Source organism: Ceratotherium simum, chromosome 34 (genome assembly GCF_057802395.1).
Source record: "Ceratotherium simum simum isolate JZ-2026a chromosome 34, ASM5780239v1, whole genome shotgun sequence".
Lineage (NCBI taxonomy): Eukaryota > Metazoa > Chordata > Mammalia > Perissodactyla > Rhinocerotidae > Ceratotherium > Ceratotherium simum.
This window is the reverse complement of record NC_141933.1, coordinates 15,404,304-15,424,314: the sequence shown is the minus strand read 5'-3', so window position 1 is coordinate 15,424,314 and position 20,011 is coordinate 15,404,304.

Sequence of the window (20,011 nt, the reverse complement as noted above, 5' to 3'; positions counted from 1 at the left end):
AGATGAAGGGGAACTCATCCTGAAATTTCAAGCTATTTGTAAATAATTGACAGTGATAAGTATAAAATAAAACCTGTGAGTTGTAGCAACAGTGGTAAAGGAGAAAAACTATCCTTGTATATGCATTTATTAGACACTGTGAACAACTAAAATAAATGAAATGTGTTGCAAGCAAATACTAACACACAAAAACACACACAAAACCAAAAGAAACTAGAAGGAAGTAAAACAAAAAGAAAGAAAAAGTAGGAATTAACAATATGTAAGACAAATTTTTAAATGGATCTGATAAATAAAACCAGGAGCTGACCCTTTGAAATGATCAATACAATAGAAAACATATTTACAGTCCGTTTGATTAAAAAGAGACAGAAAACAAAACAAATACATGCCATTAGGACTGAGAAATGAGAAAATCACAGTTTGTAGAGGTGATTTTAAATTACTAGAAAGAACAGTTCATACATATCAGAGCAACAAAAAATTAAATATGACTTGAAGCAATGTATATCGATATGGATAAATCTCAAAACCACTATGTTGAACAAATTGCTAGAGATTTGAACATTATGAATGTTATGGCACCATAGATGTGAAGTTTTAAAAGAAATACCAATAAACTGTGGGTTATTATGAAGACATAAATATGTAGTAAAAACATAAAAGCATGTGTGGGAATGTGAACACCAAAATCAAGATAGTGGTTACTTCTGGAGCAGGAAATGAGAGCAGAGATGGGCGCACAAAGGTTTCAAGAGTATCATTACTGTTTTATTTTTAAAAATGTTTGGGCCAACCTGGTGGTATAGTGGTTGAGTTTGGCACACTCTGCTTCAGCGTCCCTGGTTTGCAGGTTCAGATCCCCGGTGCAAACCTACACCTCTCATCAAGCCATGCTGTGGTGGTGACCCACATACAAAAATAGAGGGAGATTGGCACAGGTGTTAGCTCAGGGCCAATCTTCCTCACCAAAACAAACAAATAAATAAATATATACATATTAGGCATATATAGTAAAATGTTAAAATTTAACAAACTTAAATGTGGGACCAAGAGTATTCATCAGAATGTTCTCTATGTTTTTCTGGATGATTAAAATATTGCCTAATAAAAATTATAGGAGAATATTCTACATAATCTTATAACAATAAATTTGAAAATCTAAACGCTATGCTTTATTTCTCAGGAAAATATAAATTATTAAACTATCACAGAAGAAATTGAAAACTAAATACGCCAACAGCATTGGGAAGTAGTCAAAGCCCTACCCTCATCAAAGTCACCAGAATATGACAGTTTTTGCGCTAATGTTCTTTGGAACTTGCAAGGAAAAGATAACTCCTATAATATCTAAACACTGAGAACTTTCTCTATATAACAACACTAATATCAAAATGGGAATCAGATAGCATATATACACACCAAAATAAAATCATACAAAAATCTCCAGTCGACAGCCTCCCTTTAGCATGCCCTTAGAAGTGTGTTTGCAGCTCCACCCTTCAAGAGATTGAGTATATTTCGCCACCCTTTGAATATACGCCTGTTTTATGACTTTGTCCAATAGAACGCAGCTGAAGGGATGGTGTCCTGAGTTCTGAGACTCAGCCTCAAGAGACCTTGCACACTTCCACTCCAACTCTTGGACCCTGCCACTGCCATGTGAGCAAGCTTGGGCTAGCCTGTTAGAGAATGAGACACCATGTGGAGGACAGCCCAGCTGTCCCAGCCGAGGACTGCCTATGGCCAGCAAACTTCCAAATATGTGAGAGAACCTAGGCAAGCTATTACCTGATCCAGAGTTGACCACAGATGCAAGAGCTTCCCCTGTTATAATCGGAAACACTAGTCAGCTGACCCACAGACTTGGGAGTAATAATAAAAGCTTATTGTTTTAAGCCAATGAGTTTAGGACAATAAGTAACTAATACACTGATAAAACACGACAAGTCGATCTCAAAGTTTATCTAGGATTTTAGATACATAAGAAAAATAAGAAATTTCTGAAAAAGACTGAGATATTTTGCTCTGACAGATATCAAAATAAATTCCAAAGCTTCAGAAATTAAGTTAAATACTACTGTAGGGTTAAAATATATCTGTGGGGAAAAAAAGTAAGCACTGAAAACAAACTCAAGTAAATGTGGAATATGATATGAAAATGAAGTGTCAAATTAATGGGTAAAGAAACCAATAAATAGTACCTGGACAATTGTCATACCATGTCAAAAAATAAATTATATATGGATCAAAATTTTGTTGTTGTTAGTGCCATTGAGTGGATTCTGACTCCTAGTGACCCTGTGTACAGGAGAGCTGAACCCTGCCAGGTCTTTTTGCACCATCCTGTCACCTTCCAGAGCTGTATCAGACAATGTTCTGCTGCTGTTCATACAGTTTTCATGGCCAATTTTTTCAGAAGTGGGTGGCCAGGTCCTTCTTCCTGATTTGTCTTAGTCTGGAAGCTCCACTGCAACCTGTCCACCTTGGGTGACCCTGCTGGTATTTGAAACACCAGTGGCATAGCTTTCAGCATCATAGCAACTCACAGCCACCAGAGCATGACAACTGACAGATGGGTGGTATGGTTCTCCGACCAGAAATGAACCTGGCTCACAGCAGCGAGATCACCAATTCTTAACCACTAGACCACCAGGGCTGGCTGAATCAAAATTTCTTATTTTTTTTTATTTACAAAAATATGAGAAAATATTTTTGTATATTTTGGGTAAAGAAGGACAGTAGGGAAGCTGGCACACTTGATCATGAAATCAAACATTACATCTGGCCCAGGTGTTGGAGAAACGTTGGAGGAGACCTGGCAGAAGCTGAAGAGGCAGTAGTGTGGGTATGGTCCCATGACAACCAGGTGAACCTGCAGGTAAGTGACAAGGTATGTGAACTGGAACAGTCTGCCTCTCTGCAACCCTCTGGTGCTCTGTACCCGTCTCCAGAGCCCAAAAAGCGCATGGCTTCCACTTCATTCACTTCCTTCCTCCAAACTCATGCAAAATGTTCCTTGTGGTCCACACTGAACCAAAACTATGCAAGGAAAGAAACTGTGGGAAACAGGGCTCCAGATTGTGTAACTGACACGGGACAGATCCACCTGTAATTCTCTTTCTACCATTCATCATCAGAATACTGAGCATGAGTGCATAACTACTCATGCTCAAAGACGTTTGTTCCAACACTGTCATTGGAAGGAATTAGGGACATAAATGGATAAATAAGAATATCTCCATACAACAGGGCCTTTTAATAAGAAGAAAGCATACCTGCAGTTAACAAGTTACAAGGATATCCATAATGTAAAGTAAAATAACAAGTTGCAGGGAATGATGTAAAATATGGTACAATTTTTGCTTAAAAATAAGTAAATAAATGTTTGATGAGTATAAAAAGGTTCATAAAAAGTAACAGTAGTTACCTCCGGGCAATGAGACTGGGAGGCATAGGGAAAAGGAGGGAGTCACTTTCCCTTTTCTACTTTATATATTTATGTATCCTTTAATTTCATTACAACAAAAATATATTATTTTTGTAATAAGAAACAAAATAAAGTCTTTGAAAGAAAGAGACTATGTACCTAAAAGCTTAAACCATGAGAATCAATAAAACGCTAACAAAAATATTTGAGAATCCTAGGCTCTGTATTCAATGCATTTAATGAAATCTCATCTATTAGAATAAATGAAATTAGTAACTATTATTCTTACTAATGTTATTATTATTGTTATTAATTTTATTTGGCTAGTCCAAGGAGGCTTTTTGGTGACATACCATCTCTGTCTCTTTCCTGCAAGTTCATTGCAGCCTTATTCACAATAGCCAAGACTTGGAAGCAACCTAAGTGCCCATCAAGGGACGAATGGATAAAAAAGCTGTGGTATATATACACAATGGAATACTACTCAGCCATAAGAAACGATGAAATCCAGCCATTTGTGACAACATGGATGGACATTGAGGGCATGATGCAAAGTGAAATAAGTCAGAGGGAGAAGGTCAAATACCATATGATTTCCTTCATTAAGTAGTAGATAATAACAACAATAAACAAACACATAGGGACAGAGATTGGATTGGTGGTTACCAGAGGGGAAGGGGGGAGGGAGGAGGGTGAAAGGGATAATTGGGTACATGTGTGTGGTGATGGGTTGTAATTAGTATTTTGGTGGTGAACATGATGTAATCTATGCAGAAATAGAAGTACAATGATGTACACCTGAAATTTTTACAATGTTATAAACCAATGTTACTGGAATAAAAAAAAATTATAAAAAAAAAAAATAAAAATAAATAAAATAAAAAAATAAAATAAAAAAATAAAAATAAAAAAAATAATAAAATGGGATCACAATAAAAAAAAAAAAAGACTTAAGAGAAGCAATTTTTAAATATAGAGAAATCTAAGTAGCGCTTTGTAATTTTCCTGCACTGAATAAAGAGCAGAATCCCCATGTGCAATCTTGGAACCCCAGGAAGTTTTTCATAAGTGTAATTTCATAAATGTCAAATCTTCAGATGAAGGAATTTCCTTAAAGAAGTATGCACTGGGGCACTTGAGGGGAGAGGATTTCCCTACAGCACTACTCGCTCAGTGCCTGAGGTCAAGGAACATATTTTAATCTCTCCTTGGCACTGCTGACAGTACCTGGCCCCTTAAGTCAACAAACACTCATTAACTGTCTACCAACTGTCAGGCAGTGTGCTGGAAGTGCAGAAATGACAGTGAGTGAGGCTCATGGGGGTCCCACCCTATTGAAACATTTAAGGTCCATTGGGAGATAGACATTAGTAAGTGGTTTCTGTATTTTGAAAGAGAGCTGAGAGGGTGCCACAGGGGCAAACAAACAGCAAACTTAGTCTATTGGGGGAAGCAGAGAAAAGCTCAGTATGTGAGGGCCCTGAACATGGGAGAGATTGTTGCCAAAACAGTCCCTTCACAAAAGGGGTCAAGGAGTCATGAAGCCACGGGAGGTAATAGCAAATGATCAGAATACTTTCAAATAGAACCCTTGGAAGAAACAGTGTGCCTTCCTTCATTCCGTAGACATTGAGGCTGTGTTTGGTGCCAGGAATTGTGACAGACGTGTCCAACCTAAAGGATTGCATTCATTCACTTGTCATTGAGGTCATAATTATTTACTAGGTATTTACTATATGCCAGAGACTGTTTTAGGCACTGAAGACACAGCAGAGAACCCTGCCGTCATGAACTTACATAATTTGGGGTGACAAAATAAAACACAAAAAGAAAAGATATATTATGTCAGATGGTGATAAGTGCAATGCAGAAAAGTACAGCAGAAAAGGATGTTAGGGAGGTTGTTTGCAATTTTAAATGGGGTGATCAGGGAAGGCCTCATCAGCAGGTCATATTTGAGCAAAGATTTGAAGGAATCAAAGGAGCAAGTTATACAGTTATCTGGAAGAACAGCATTCTAGTACAGGGAACAGCAAGTGCAAAGGTCCTGAGGTGGGATCATCCCTGGTGTGTTCAAGCGTCAGCAGGGAGTTCAGAGTCTAGCAGAAGAAACAAGCAAAGAAAAAGGAACTGTTTTACAAGTCAAAGTGACAAGTGATGATGCTGGATATTTTTGCTAATTAGTTAAGGAAAGTCATGGCAGAATTCTGGTGCTGGGCTGCAAAGACAATACTTGATATTGCTAGAAGAACCTGGGCAGCAAAGTCAATGATAAATTGAACCACTGTGCCTGTGACAAGTGAAAAAAATTTGATTTGGCAGCACTGGGATGGGTGTGGACCGGGTGAACCTGATCAGCTTCCTCACCTGAAACCCAGTTTATCTTCCCCTGAATATTTTCTTTCCCTCCTTGTTCATTGTTCTTTCTTTGCTCATGACCTTCAGCAGTTTCGCTGATTGTGATCTCAGACTGAAGATGTAGAAAAATAGCACTGAATGGGGCAGCCAGACCCCTGGGTCCTCATGCCCATCCCCTGGCCCATCCCCTCCACCATCCTTGGCCAGCTGTGTGATCCTGGGTAAGTCTCTTAATCTCTCTAAGCTTCCACTTCCTCATCTGTTTTTCTATACCATCCCCCCCCCCAAAAAAAAATATGAGGATAATGACTTAGCCACCTGAAGACAAGAAGCTGGAGGGATTCTATTTCATGGTTATCTTTTGTTCCTGTTCCCTTTCCATAAATTCCTACCTGTAGTTACTGTACATCCATCCCCCATGCAAAGACAGGCAGGGTGGAGGAATATCCTCCGTCTGTGGGGTCCTGGCTCGGGGACAAGACTCTGCTAGTATGTTCTGCCCTAACACTTTGTATCCAATCAATGGCTGACCTGGGTCCCCAAGGAGAAGTTTTTGCTGCTATTGGGGTTTCTCGCACGCAAATGGCACTTTTATTGTGGGAATAGAAAATGTTTCTCTTCTATCTCCATTTCTAAAAGCATTTGCCTTCTGGGGCCATCACTAACAATGGTTGAGGGAGCTGGCATTCTAGTTCTGACTTGTCCCATGAGGAGTCACCAGGGTTGTAGGGTCTGGATTTCTTAGTCAGAATGATGTTGTGAATCATAGGTTCCACCACTCTCACCAGCTGCGACCTGGGATAAAGACGTTTTGTAAATACAGGGGTCCCTGTCAACGCTTCACCCAGAGATGGTATAATGGGAACCATTCACCTAGGCAAAGACAAGGCCCATTGTAGCCACAGTTTGCCTTTCTGGCGTGAGGTGCTTCATCAAGTCTCTCCCTTTAATCTTGAACACAAGAGAAACCCTTGGGGAAAAACAAGTAGGACAAGTGCATTGCCCAGAGAAGCAACTGACACAGTCTGTAGATTAGCATGACCTTTGCCAGCTCTCTGCGGATAAGAAATTGTGGCAATTATTCTTAGCATCTGATGCACAAGCATTTTTGTGTGTGTGTGAGGAAGATTAGCCCTGAGCTAACATCAGTTGCCAATCCTCCCCTTTTTTGCTGAGGGAGATTGGCCCTAATCTAAAATCCGTACCCATCTTCCTCCACTTTATGTGGGATGCCTGCCACAGCATGGCTTGATAAACGGTGCGTAGGTCCGCTCCCAGGATCTGAACCTTTCGAATCCCGGGCCACAGAAGTGGAGTGCGTGTACTTAACCACTGTGCCGCCGGGCCAGGCCCTACAAGCTTTTTTTATGAGTCTCAAAATGTCCAGGCAAGAAAACAGAAAGGAACAAGGTCAGGAAGAAACTCCTTTGATAAAGATGGGACCAGGAAGGGGACAGGTGGGAGCCACCTGCACATTCAGTCATTTGTCATTTTCCACTGTGGAGGGTGCTGTAGAGACCAGGGCTGAAACTTAGACACACACAAACATACATACAAACACACATATACGCACATACATATACACACACACATATAGATACACACACATATTTCCTCCCTTCAAGAATTTCATGAGCTGCCGTGAGAGCTAGGGCATATATGTAATCAATCATTTCTACACCAGGATAGAAGTTCAAAAAAGATGATTTCCAGAGAAGTGGCATTTGAGCTGAAGCTTGTCACTTAAAATTGTAAACTTCCTATTCTTGCCCTGCCTTATTTTCCTCCAGAGGAATTATCTTCTAAAATACCATATAATTTACTTATTATATTTATCGTCTCTCCCCCCATTCCTATTCTGACCAAAGCTGCTCCTTCACTGTTTCCACTGTATCCCTCCTAGTAGAGAAAAATGCAAAGAAAGAAAAATTGTTAGGCTTTTATATTTGCAGAGTATCTTTGACCTTTCAGAGCAATATCCCATCCACTTTATGCTCATAAGAGCTCTGTGAAGAACAGAGATTATGTGACTCTCCCTGTTCTGCTGCGGCAGTAACACAGGCAGGGGGTGGGGAGGAGGATGGAAAGTTACTAAAGGTCATTCTCCTAACACCCATCAACCTTATAGAGATGTCACTAGAATCTCTCCTGGGGTATAGGAAGCACTCAAGCTACAGAACTTATTACTTCATATTCTTATATCATATTTTTCAGAAAAAAAAGGTATTAAATTACCTTCTTAGTACTACCAGCTGGCTCTGTGAATATTTTTGTGACTCCTTTGCCTTTCCTGCCTCCTTACACTGCCAGAAAATAAAATTACCCTTCACTCTAATGCCCTGGCTTTCACAAAGACCCAAGACGGTCTTTTTCCAACAACCAGAGGGTGGCATAGACAGCTTCACTAATGCAAGGCTCCTGCATATTCCTTGCTCCCGAAACAGTTTTAATAGCATGTATTCACTAATCACGTTCTCAGTACAGTTGCGAGAGAGCCTGAGTTTTATTACTCTGACAACCCATTATTAGAATAATACTTTTTCTATGTATCATTACATAAAACACATTCAAACAAAACATATTTCTAAAAGATGAAAGGTGATTTTCTCAAAGAAGTTAGGACATTTTTACTTATTATGACATCTTAGTACTGGTAACTGATGACAATAATGGCAGGTTGGCATGTTACACAGTTACAAAGAGAGGTAGAATAAATGTTAGGAGCCTTCCCTAAGGACTCCTTCTTTATCTTGTTTCTCCTGAATATAAATCAAAGGGTTTCATGTAGGAACCCAAAGTCCATGAGGCTCTTCATGAATTGATTTCTGGCTAACTGCCTATAATAAGATTTGTTACAGGTTTAGGTGGGGAGAATGGGATCTGTTAAAGATTTCTCAATTCCTCCAAGCTATCAACCAATCAAATGATTAATTTTTTTATCTGGACCCCTGTATACAAGCTATGTGGATTCTGTATTTTCTCATGTAGGAAGTCTGGATAAGAATTTGCTTCTATTTTGTTGCTCTCTGTCAAAGATTTCAAGGAGCAACCAATACTCTAATATCTTGGTATTAAGCCAACAAGACCCCTAAGGTGTCCATTTCTGTGGGCACATGATCTGAGTCCCAGGTAATAACAGGTTCACCAATTCCTTTGCCAGCACATACCAAGGAATGTCAGTTTCTTATCCTAGGATGCGAAAGTCCCCAATGTCCCCCTCATTGTCTCAGATGACATCACATTTTTTCTGAAAGTCTGGCTTTGCACATTTTACTCCTGATACTCCTCATTTTTGTACTAGGTTTTTTTTGTTGTTGTTAATTAAAATTATTATTAAGAAACCATTTATTGAGAATGAACACAGTTCTTAGAATGTAGGAGAATTCCTACTGGCCAGGATGTCACAGGGGCACAGATGCTCATGGAAGTTCCTATAGGAGTGTGAAAAAAACAAACTTGACTTCATTCAATCAATGACTGTGTTAGTAGAGTACTTACTACATGCAGAGATTGTGTTAAGAGACGAAAATCAGTCTAGCCAAAGAGACAGCCACATTTTTAAAAGTATAATGTAATATGATATGGGCCAAGACGGTGGAATGAATGGAGAGCTATGCAAACACAGGGAAAGACGGAAGTAACTAGTCCTGCTGAGTAACTGGAATGCTCTAGTACAGAATGTGGTGGAAATGGGAGAGCCTGGGAAGGAACGGTGGGGAACCCATAAACTGAGCAGATTGAATGGAATTTCTTGAGTGGGAGGAATAGGAGTGGCACAGAGGCAGATATTGGGCTGGGAGAGAAAGTGGCAGAAAAGTTTTCCTATAACAAGTGACAGTTAAGCTGGACACTGATTGATAAGGGGAAGTTCACCAAACAGAAAAGTCACAAAGTTATGATATTTCAAAACAGGGATCAACTTGAGCAAGATCCTAGAGACTATAAAAGTGTGGGGGGCTTTTGCAGCCACCAGATAGACTTTGGTGCCCTTTCTGCTGTCTCCCCACTTCCCAAGCCTGAAGACCCTTATGTGAGCCCCCCAAAATGTCCAGCAGTTGTGAGCTGCCCTGCCCCACCCTACCTCAACAATCATTAGTCTTTCTCTTCCGGAAATATCTTGAGATCCATGTTATTACTGACATTCTCTCAGCTGTCACCATCTCCTTCATCAAGACCTTCCTGTCCTCAGCTCCATTTGCTAAAGGCTTTCTGTTCCCCTTAGGGACCATGTAAAGATATCAATAGCTAAAGGTTTTATTCTTGCATATAAAGATATCATTGACTAAGAGTTTTATTCTCTCTTGAATATAAGTGAACGTTGGCCAAGGTCCTTATGGTATTACTCAAAGGAGTAAGTAGTTCTGTGAGAATTTCAGGCACCATGACATAGCAAATGGGACGAATATTTGGAGACAGTACAACTGCGCTGTGGTCTCACAGATCACAGCACTCCAACACCTTTTTGGGTTTTACATAAGGCAAAGAGAAAGGAAAACATTCTGTGTCTCTTAATTTCACATAAATAGCTGAGAAATTTAAAATAATTATAAGCACCTTGAGAAAGAAACTATTTTTATAATAGTTTCTAAAATATAGTTCTAATAATATAGGAGGGCTATAAGCAAAATAGTTCCTAAACTCTGAGAAGAGAGAAGAGAGACCGAGGAGTCTGTACTGGAAATAAAGTTGATCCTACAACTAAGGGTAACATCAGACAGAGGCTGACAGACAGAGAAAAGGTGAAAGGCCACATAGGGGAGACTTTCTGGGCTTTTAAAAATCAAGACTAGGAATCAAGTGATGCAAAAAAAAAAAAAAGTAAAATTTGGCCGTTTCATATTCTAAAATTACAACAAATGCTAAAAAAATATTAATTCCTCCATTGTAATAAAAAAAAGAATTTGCCATAATGAATCATACTCTTCACCCTCCTTGGGTCTGAGTTGATGTTCTGTCACCTCACTACATCCCTGGAAAGCAAATGATGTTGTTATCCCCCTTCCACGGTTGACAAAACTGAGGCTCAGAATGATTGCACCACTTTTCCAAGATGTCACGGAAATGATGGAGACAAGACTCAAACCATAGTCTGTCTGCCTCCCAGACCATACTATTGTAAGAAAGCCCAGGTTAAAGACACAATCTTGGCTCTTTCATGGACAGCAAGGCAGGACTAGGGTGAGGCAAGTGAGGTGCCTAGGGCACAAAATTTAAGGAGGTGCTAACTCTGCACTTGCACCACCCTGAGCATGAGTGCCTCCTTAAGAGTCACTGCTTATGCCACACCATCTTCAAGTGATGTGATGATCAATTTTAAGTGTCAACAGGCTAGCCTATGGTGCCCAGTTGTTTAGTGAAACACCAGTCTAAATATTGCTGTGAAGGTGTTTTTTAGATATGGTTAACATTTAAATCAGTTGGCTGTGAATAAAGCAGATTACCCTCCATGTTGTGGGAGAGTCTTATCCCATCAGTTGAAGGCTTTAAGAGAAAAAATAGGTTTCCCAAAAAAGAAGGAATTCTGCCTCCATGTTGCCTTCGGACTGAAAACTACAACATCAGTTCTTCCCTGGGTCTCCAGTCTACTGACCTGCTTTGCAGATTTCAGACTACCAGCCCCTAAAATCATGTGAGTCGATTCCTTAAAAACAAGTTTGATAGATGGATACTTAGATAGATGATAGATAGATACAGATAGGGAGAGAGATGATAGAGATAGAGATAGAGATCCTACTGGTTCTGTTTCTTTGGATAACCCTGACTAATACAAGACCTTAAAATCACTGTCATCTAAGCAATTAAAAACAGGCATCTAACAGCTCACCTGAGAGAAGAGCCCAGTGCAGTGGGACGTGAACCTCGTAATGGATAAAAGTGTGGCTCTGGAGACAGACTGCCAACGCTCAATCCTAGTTTTGCTACTGGATATCTGTGTGATTTGGGGGCAACTTTTTTAACCTCCTTGTGCCTTAAACTCTTCATTCGAAAATGGGAGATAACGTCAGTATTTACTTAAAAGGCCTACTGTGAGGATTACATGTAGAATGCTTGGAATAATGCCTGGGAACTATTATTAGTCTCAATAGATTTCACTCTGTATCAGTTTTCTAGAGCTGCCATAACAAGGTACCACAAACTGAGTGGATTGCACAACAGACGATTATTGTCTCATGGTTCTGAATGCTAGAAGTCCAAAATAAAGGTGTCAGCTGGGTTAGTCTTTCTGAGGACCGAGGGAAAGATCTGTTCCCAGCCTCTCTCCTTGGCTTGTGGATGGCCATCTTCTCCTTATGTCTTTTCTCATCATCTTCTCTCTATGCATGCCTGTGCCCAAATTTCTCCTTATTATAAGGACACCAGTCATATTGAATTAGGGTCCTCTCTAATGACCTCACTTTAGCTTGATTCCTTTGCAAAGACCCTGTCTTTAAATAGTCACATCCTGAGGTACTGGGAGTTTGGACTTCAGCATATGAATTTGGCGGGGGATGAATCCAATAACAATTCCATTAATAACACAGGAATTATAAAGCCCTTAGATTCACCTACACAATAAGTTCTTTGTTGCCTGCTGTAGATTGGGTTTCCCTCAACTCAGACCCTGAGACAGGGGTTTGAAATTAAGTCATTTACTTGGGAGGTGATTTCAGGAAGTGCAGGTGGGGAAGAGGGGAAGTGAGATAGACAAGGGAAGGAAGCCAGAACTGGCCATGTTAATGAGCAGCTTCCTGACATTGTTAACTGAGGCTACAACGCACTGGAACCTCTGGGAGAGAGCTTGGAGCACACTTCAGAGTTGGCCCATCCCAGGAAGGAGTCTGGGATTTGCCCACAAGTAGTGCTGTCACTCTTTGATTGAGGAGTGCTCGTAGAGCCTTAACTCCCTGGCCTGCCAAGCTAGAGGGCAAGTCCTCAGAAAAAGAGTGACCAGAATTTACAGTAGGAACCTCACAAGTGTTGTGTTCTTGAGCTGTCAAAGCTGAGGGGCTATAAAAAGGGCCCTGACAGCATGTACCATGTTGCTATACACAGCTATAGGTCACATCAAGATGGAGTCAAGAGCTCAGACTAGATGGAGGCTAGGTCGAGAGTTGGACTTCTTTGCAAATATTCCTTCTTAATGTTCTCCAGAAAGGATGGTCAAGAGCTCCAGTGAGGAAATCCTCTTCCGGGCCACAGGTGCCATATCTCCTTGGCTGTGCATTCAGCCAATATCCCAATAATGTATTAAAAAGATGCAATGAAATCGTGTTGGATTGGGAAGTAGTAACAATTCCCATTCCTTTTAGACTCTCTCAGCTTCATCACAGAACCAAAAATCCATAGCATTGATTTTTATTGCTAAGCCCAAACACTCTACCTTATTAGTGAATGACACAGCCTGCAGAAGACTCTGTGTCTCCAGGCCACTGGGCTGAGGGTAGAGACTTAAAACTCTTAATTTTCCTTTTTGCATACAAAAATTTCAGTCCAAAGCTACTTTCCATCCTCCATTCTCTCTCTCTCTCTCTCTCCCTTGTCACCTCAAAGATTTCCTGGTTCTTTCTGTCCTCTTAAGCCTTGCTACTGTAACTTCCTCACACTCTATTATTACCAACAATTAATATTTATTGCCATAAAATGGTGATAGGTTGTACATAGCAGAATAACTCCAGAGACCCTCTTCCTTTCATCAAATCCTAATCCTTCCTCCATCATACCAGCTCTTCTCATATGCTGAGTCATATTCTAGTGATATAGTGACACTATTAATAATCCTCCACATTTTTATAGCTCAGGAAATCAGAGAGCCAAGGTTATAAAAGCTTGGAAAGGTCATCTAGTTTAGAAATGATGCTACTATCCATGTATAATTCCACTTTTATCTGAGACCAGAATTGCAAACCGATAAACCACAAGAGAAGCCCAGCCAGCAGATATGTTTTGTTTGGCACATGTAGGACTATAAAAATCAGTCACTTCCCATTTAAAAAATTCAATTTCAAACTTCTTGAAAAAACAAACAAACAAATTTGTTGTAACATATGGTAACATTTGGTTAGAGCTGAGAGGTGTTTTCTCCTTTAGACAGATCAGAGCCTGTCCCATTCAAGATTCCCCATCCCTTCCTATTGAATTATCTTCAGCCTATAGCACTCAGTTGCTTGGCTCTCGATGTTTGAATCTTCTGCAACAATCCCCAAGAATCCCATAAATGTATGCTCGAGCACCCTAGGGGAAAAGGAGCTCTCCATCCCCAACAAAACCCATCCCCTCTTTGATCAGCTCATTCCAGAGCTCTTCCTGAAACTCTGAAAACCAAAGTATCCACCACTGGCCCCATCCCATCTCCTTAACACTAGACAGAGGAAGAGATTCCCCATTGAATTTTCTCCAAAGTAAGCATCCCCAGATCCTTGTCTAACTTGGTTTCTAGTTCCTCCACCATCTTGGTTTTTATTTTTGGACATGATCCACTCTGTTTTTATTCTTTTGAAGTATAAAATCCAGAGAGGAAGGTTTTCCTCCTGATAGATTCAGCTCATCCCTTGATCTTCTAGAATTTCATCCATGCACTAATTAAAGGAGTGTTTACTAAATACAGGTGCCAGGCACAGTGCCAGGCCCTGACATCACCTTGAGAAGCAGCAGAAGCTCGCTGCCTGCCTTCCTGAAGCTCCCCGTCCAGTGGGGAGGCAATGTTACTCAGCTATCTCCCAAAGAAACACAAACCTGCACTGTGATGTATGCAAAATGAATTCCAGGTGAATCCAAGAATTTAGACATGAAAAGAAAATGAAATTTTAACAAATCTAAAGGAAAACATGGGTTAATAATTTGATTATCTTAGAGAGGGCTTTTTAATCACAATAGGAAATCTCAAAGCTACAAAGAAAAAAAATGGATAAATATAACTACATCAAATTTTAACATTTTTGGAGGCTAAAAGCACTATAAAAAAGCCCAAAAGATAAACTGGGGAAAATATTTGCAACACACATTACAGACAAAGTACTGATTTCCCCAACATGTAAATTACTCTGACAAATCAATCGAAAAAGCACACAAAAATTTACAAAAGAAATATAAATGATGCAAACAAATGAGACAATTCTGAACCTCATTAATAATGAAAGAAATACAAATAAAAATAATGAGATATTTTCCAAGTAAATATTGACGGTGATATTTTAAAATTGATACTCTCTGGTACTGTCAACGTGTAGGGAAGCTGGCACTCCTGGTCACTGCACATTGAAACCACCCTTCTGCAGGGAATTCAGCAGTTAGCTCATTTTAAATGTTCGGATTCTGCAATTTTAATTATTTCTATCTTTTATTTTTTCATCCAACCCATCCCCCATCACTTTATGGCTTCCAGAACTTGCTCACACCTGCATTTTCCCGGATCCTCATGCCAACCCCCTTGATTCTACTCAATTTATAATTTCTGAGACTTAAGACTGCTGTTCTCCTGGCCTAGAGGATTTCCACACAGCTTGTCTCTGTTTTCTTAGATCTCCTAAGAAATGTAGCAATGGTCTGGTTAACTCCACAGTGTCCCTGCCCAGGTTCCTAATAAAAGTGAAATCTGAACTGTCCAGGAGTGTCTTTCTACCCCAATTCAAACATTAGACAATGTTTCCTACTGGCAAAGAATTGTAAACATTTGGAGCTCCTGGTGAAACTGAATAACATCAGAACCAAGACAGTTGTGTTGATGCATGGGGTAGTTCTGTGCTATATAAAGAAATAGAAACTAGATGTTAATTCACTGACAACATCATTTAGAAATGTCTTTTCTCAACAGAGACTGGTTGTGTCTGCCTAGTTATAATGAGATAATACCCACTACATCTATGTTTCCCCAGTGGGTTTGGCTCATACCCCTTATCCAATGCTTGCTCTCCAATGTCTACGCAGCCCCACAAGCCATAACCAGAAGAGTTTTACTTTATGTCATTTGTATTGTGAAAACAATATTCATACTGAAGACAGTTGTTAAAATTGTCTTTCATTCTCCTGTAGGTTGGGATTTGCCCTCCTTGAGGAGTGTCCCCTTCCCCAGGTAAACTATGAGAGTGAATAATGCGGCACCACCTTCTCAACAGCAGGTTTAAAACACAGTTGCTGTTTAATTGCAGTACTTGTGTTCATTCAACCATTGCACGCTTAATTTGTCCCATTGATAAAAAAGAGCCAACAATATATGAGAAGGAAGAACAGTGGGCCTGAAGATGAGTTGAGAGTCCTTTCCTGTCAATCCTGTAATTTTTACACTATATCTTCTCTCATTGTATTAAGGATTTCAGCAAATGTTAGTTGAGTGTCTCTTTTCAATAAATGGCGCTGGGGAATTGGATACCCACATGTAAAATAATAAAGTTAGACCCTTACCTTACATAATATACAAAAAGTAACTCAAGATGGATCAAAAAACTAAACAAAAGAGCTAAAACTATAAAACTTTTAGAAGAAAACTTAGGAGGAAATCTCATGACATTGGATTTGGCAATGATTTCTTGAATATGACACCAAGAACACAGGCAATAAAAGAAAATAAATAGATAAATTGAACTTCATAGAAATTAAAAACTTTTGTGCATCAAAGAACACTATCAACAGAGTGAAAAGGCAACTCACAGAAGGGAAAAAATACTTGCAAATCATATATCTGATAAGGGATTAGTATCCAGAATTTATAAAGAACTCACACAGCTCAACAACAAATTTTTAAATGAGCAAAGGACTTGAACAGATATTTCTCCAAATAAGATATACAAATGGCCAATAAGCACATGAAAAGATGGTCAATGCCCATCACTAATTATTGGAGTAATACAAATCAAAACCACATGAAGTACCACTTCACACCTGCTAGGATGGCTATCAAAAAAAACCCAAACAAACAGAAAATAACAAATGTTGGTGAGGATGTGGAAAAATTGGGACACTTGTGCATGGCTGATGGGAATGTAAAACGGTGCAGCCACTGTGCAAAACAGTAAGTGGTTCCTCAAAAAGTTAAACACAACTTTACCACATGATCCAGCAATTCCACTTCTAGGTATATACCTAAAAGAATTGAAAACAGGGACTTGAACAGTTATTGGTACACCAGTATTCATAACAACATTATTCACAATAGCCAAGATATGGAAACAACTTAAATTTCCATCAACAGATGAATGGATAAAGAAAATGTGGTATATTCATGCAATAGAATATTATTTAACCTTTAAAAAAAGAAGGAAATCCTTCCATTTACCACATCATGGATGAACTTGAATGACATTATGCTAAGTGAAATAAGCCAGTCACAGAAGGACAAATTCTACACAATTCTACTTATATGAGGTATCTAAAATAGAAAAGCTCACAGCAGCAGAGAACACAACAGTGGTTTCCAAGGGCTTGGGGCGTAGGGGAAATGAGAAGTTGTTATTCAACGAGTATATTGAGGTTATATTCACACTGGGAAGGAAATAATTACCTCCCAGCTCTTCATTCAGTATCTCTGCCATAGGAAATTTTTCACATATGTTATAAAATTCAAGTCTGCAGTTTTTCTTCCATAGCACTGAACACTTTTTAACATACTATATTACTTACCGACTGTATTATTTACTTATTTATTAAGTTCAATGTCTATTGCCTATCTCCTCCATTTGGATGTAAGCTCCGCAAGGGCAGAGACTTTTTGCCAACTTTCTCCATTGATAGAGTACCCAAACTGCTAGAACGGTGCCTAGCATATAGTAGCCTCTCAATAAATAGCTAATTTATTGAATTAATGAATAAAATATTTTAGACTACGTCTAATGTGAAAACATAAAGGAGCAGATGTAGACAGGCTATTTTTATAGTACCTTTTTTCCGGGTTTTCAAAACCCAAAGAAACAAATTTACTCAGGGTAGAATTAGAAAGAGTTCAGATATTCACTCCATTACAAGGTTAAAAAAAAAAAAAGCACTTTGCTATCATTTGTGTGTGCGTGTTGGCATTAATATGCTTCAAATAAGGATAAAGATATGTTGAGAAAAAGAAAATGACACAATGTTCTTTTCAACAATTTTCAGAATAGTTCATGGTTTTTAAAGAAGAGATAAGTGGAAACAGCTGAGACCTTCTTTCCCAATAGGATTAAAAAGATGAATTGTATAATATCCATGAGACATCTTGGTCCATGAACAATCTGGCAGATGCACCACAGGGAAGCAGGCAGCCTACTTTCCTTTCAACTTTGATCAACTTTCCCCAATTTCTCGGGTGATTTAGCCTCCCTACAAGCTATATCTAAGTAAGATTCAGGAGAGAATATTGTTTGAGGTTTGAATTCAGCATCAGGCAAAATGAGATTCTGAACGTAGAGCTATCTTACTTTCTTTGAATACCATCACCAATAAAAATTTTTAACCAAAATGCTTCACTCTCGTTTTGCACTCTACCCCAGTTGCTGCCAGAAAGATATGGGAGATGGATGGGTGGTGATGTTGGGGCTTGAGCAGCCGTGTTCTTGTGGTCATTTGCACGTGGCTATGATGGCCTTTTCCCTTCCCTGTAGGTTAGATAAATAGGATGTGAGCAAGGGAGCAGAAAAAGAAATCTGAGAAGTATTTCTATCTGTCCTGTATTGATCTTCACGAAAAAAAAGGAATTTTTTTGTGGTTGTTGTTGATCTTATCTGAAGTGTTAAGACTCTCCCTGATGATATCCATACCCATATACAAAAGTAAATATATAAATATACACTGGAATCAAAGGCTTAAGATTATGTGTTGTGTGGGTTATATTCCATCATTCTTCCCTATACCCATGCCCTTATGTGATAATCTAGTTAATTTGGTTTTACACCTACATTCATTCATTTAAATTAATATATGTGAAAAATGGAAATCACAATCGTAGTATTGGTGTTGTTTTTTTCCCCCAGCTTTACTGAGATATAATTGACATGTAACATTGTATGAATTTAAGGTGTATGATGTGATGATTTGATACACGTATGTATTGTGAAATGTTTACCACAAAGAGTTTAGTAAACACACCTTTCACCTCACATAATTACCATTTTGTTGTTGTTATGGTGAGAATGTTTAACATTTACTCTTATAGCAACTTTCAAGTATACAGTACGGTATTGTTAACTACAGTCGCCATGCTATACATTAGATCCAGAACTTATTCATCTTATAATGGAAAGTTTGTACCCTTTGACCAATGTCTCCCCATTTCCCCAATCCCCAGCCACCGGTAACCATCAATCTACTCTCTGTTTCTATAAGGTTGACTTTTTAGATTCCACATAAGAGTAAGATCATACGGGGGCTGGCCCCGTGGCTTAGTGGTTAAGTGGCGCACTCCGCTACTGGCAGCGGGAGTTCGGATCCCGGACGCTCACCGACGCACCACTTGTCTGGCCATGCTGAGGCGGCATCCCACATACAGCAACTAGCAGGATGTGCAGCTATGACATACAACTATCTACTGGGGCTTTGGGGAGAAAAAGGGGAAAAAAAGGAGGAGGATTGGCAATAGATGTTAGCTCAAGGCCGGTCCTCCTCAGCAAAAAGAGGAGGATTGGCATGGATGTTAGCTTAGGGCTGATCTTCCACATGAAAAAAAAAATAAAAGATCATACAGGATTTGTTGTTCTTTGTATGCCTTATTTCACTTAGCATGATGCTGTGAAGGTCCATCCATGTTATTGCAAAAGACAGGATTTCCTTCTTTTTTCATGGATGAATAATATTCTAATGTGTGTGTGTGTGTGTGTGTGTATGTGTGTGTGAGACATTTTCTTTATCCATTCATCTGTTGATGGACACTAAGGTTGTTTCTATATCTTAGCCATTGTGAATAATGCTGCAATGAACATGGGAGTGCAGATAGCTCTTCAAGATACTGATTTCATTTCCTTTGAATTTATACAAAAGAAGTAGGATTGCTGGGTTATACGGTAGTTCTATTTTTAGTTATTTGATGAACCTCCATACTGTTTTCCATTGTGGCTGTACAAATTTACATTCCCACAACAGTGCACAAGGATTCCTTTTTCTCCACATCCTTGCCAGCATTTGTTCTCTCTTATCTTCTTGATAAATAGCCATTCTAACAAGTGTGAGGTGATATCTCGTTGTGGTTTTGGTTTACATTTCCCTTATGGTTAGTGATGATGAGCATCTTTTCATGTGCCTATCGTCCATTTGTATGTTTTCTTTAGGAAGAAGTCTATTCAGATT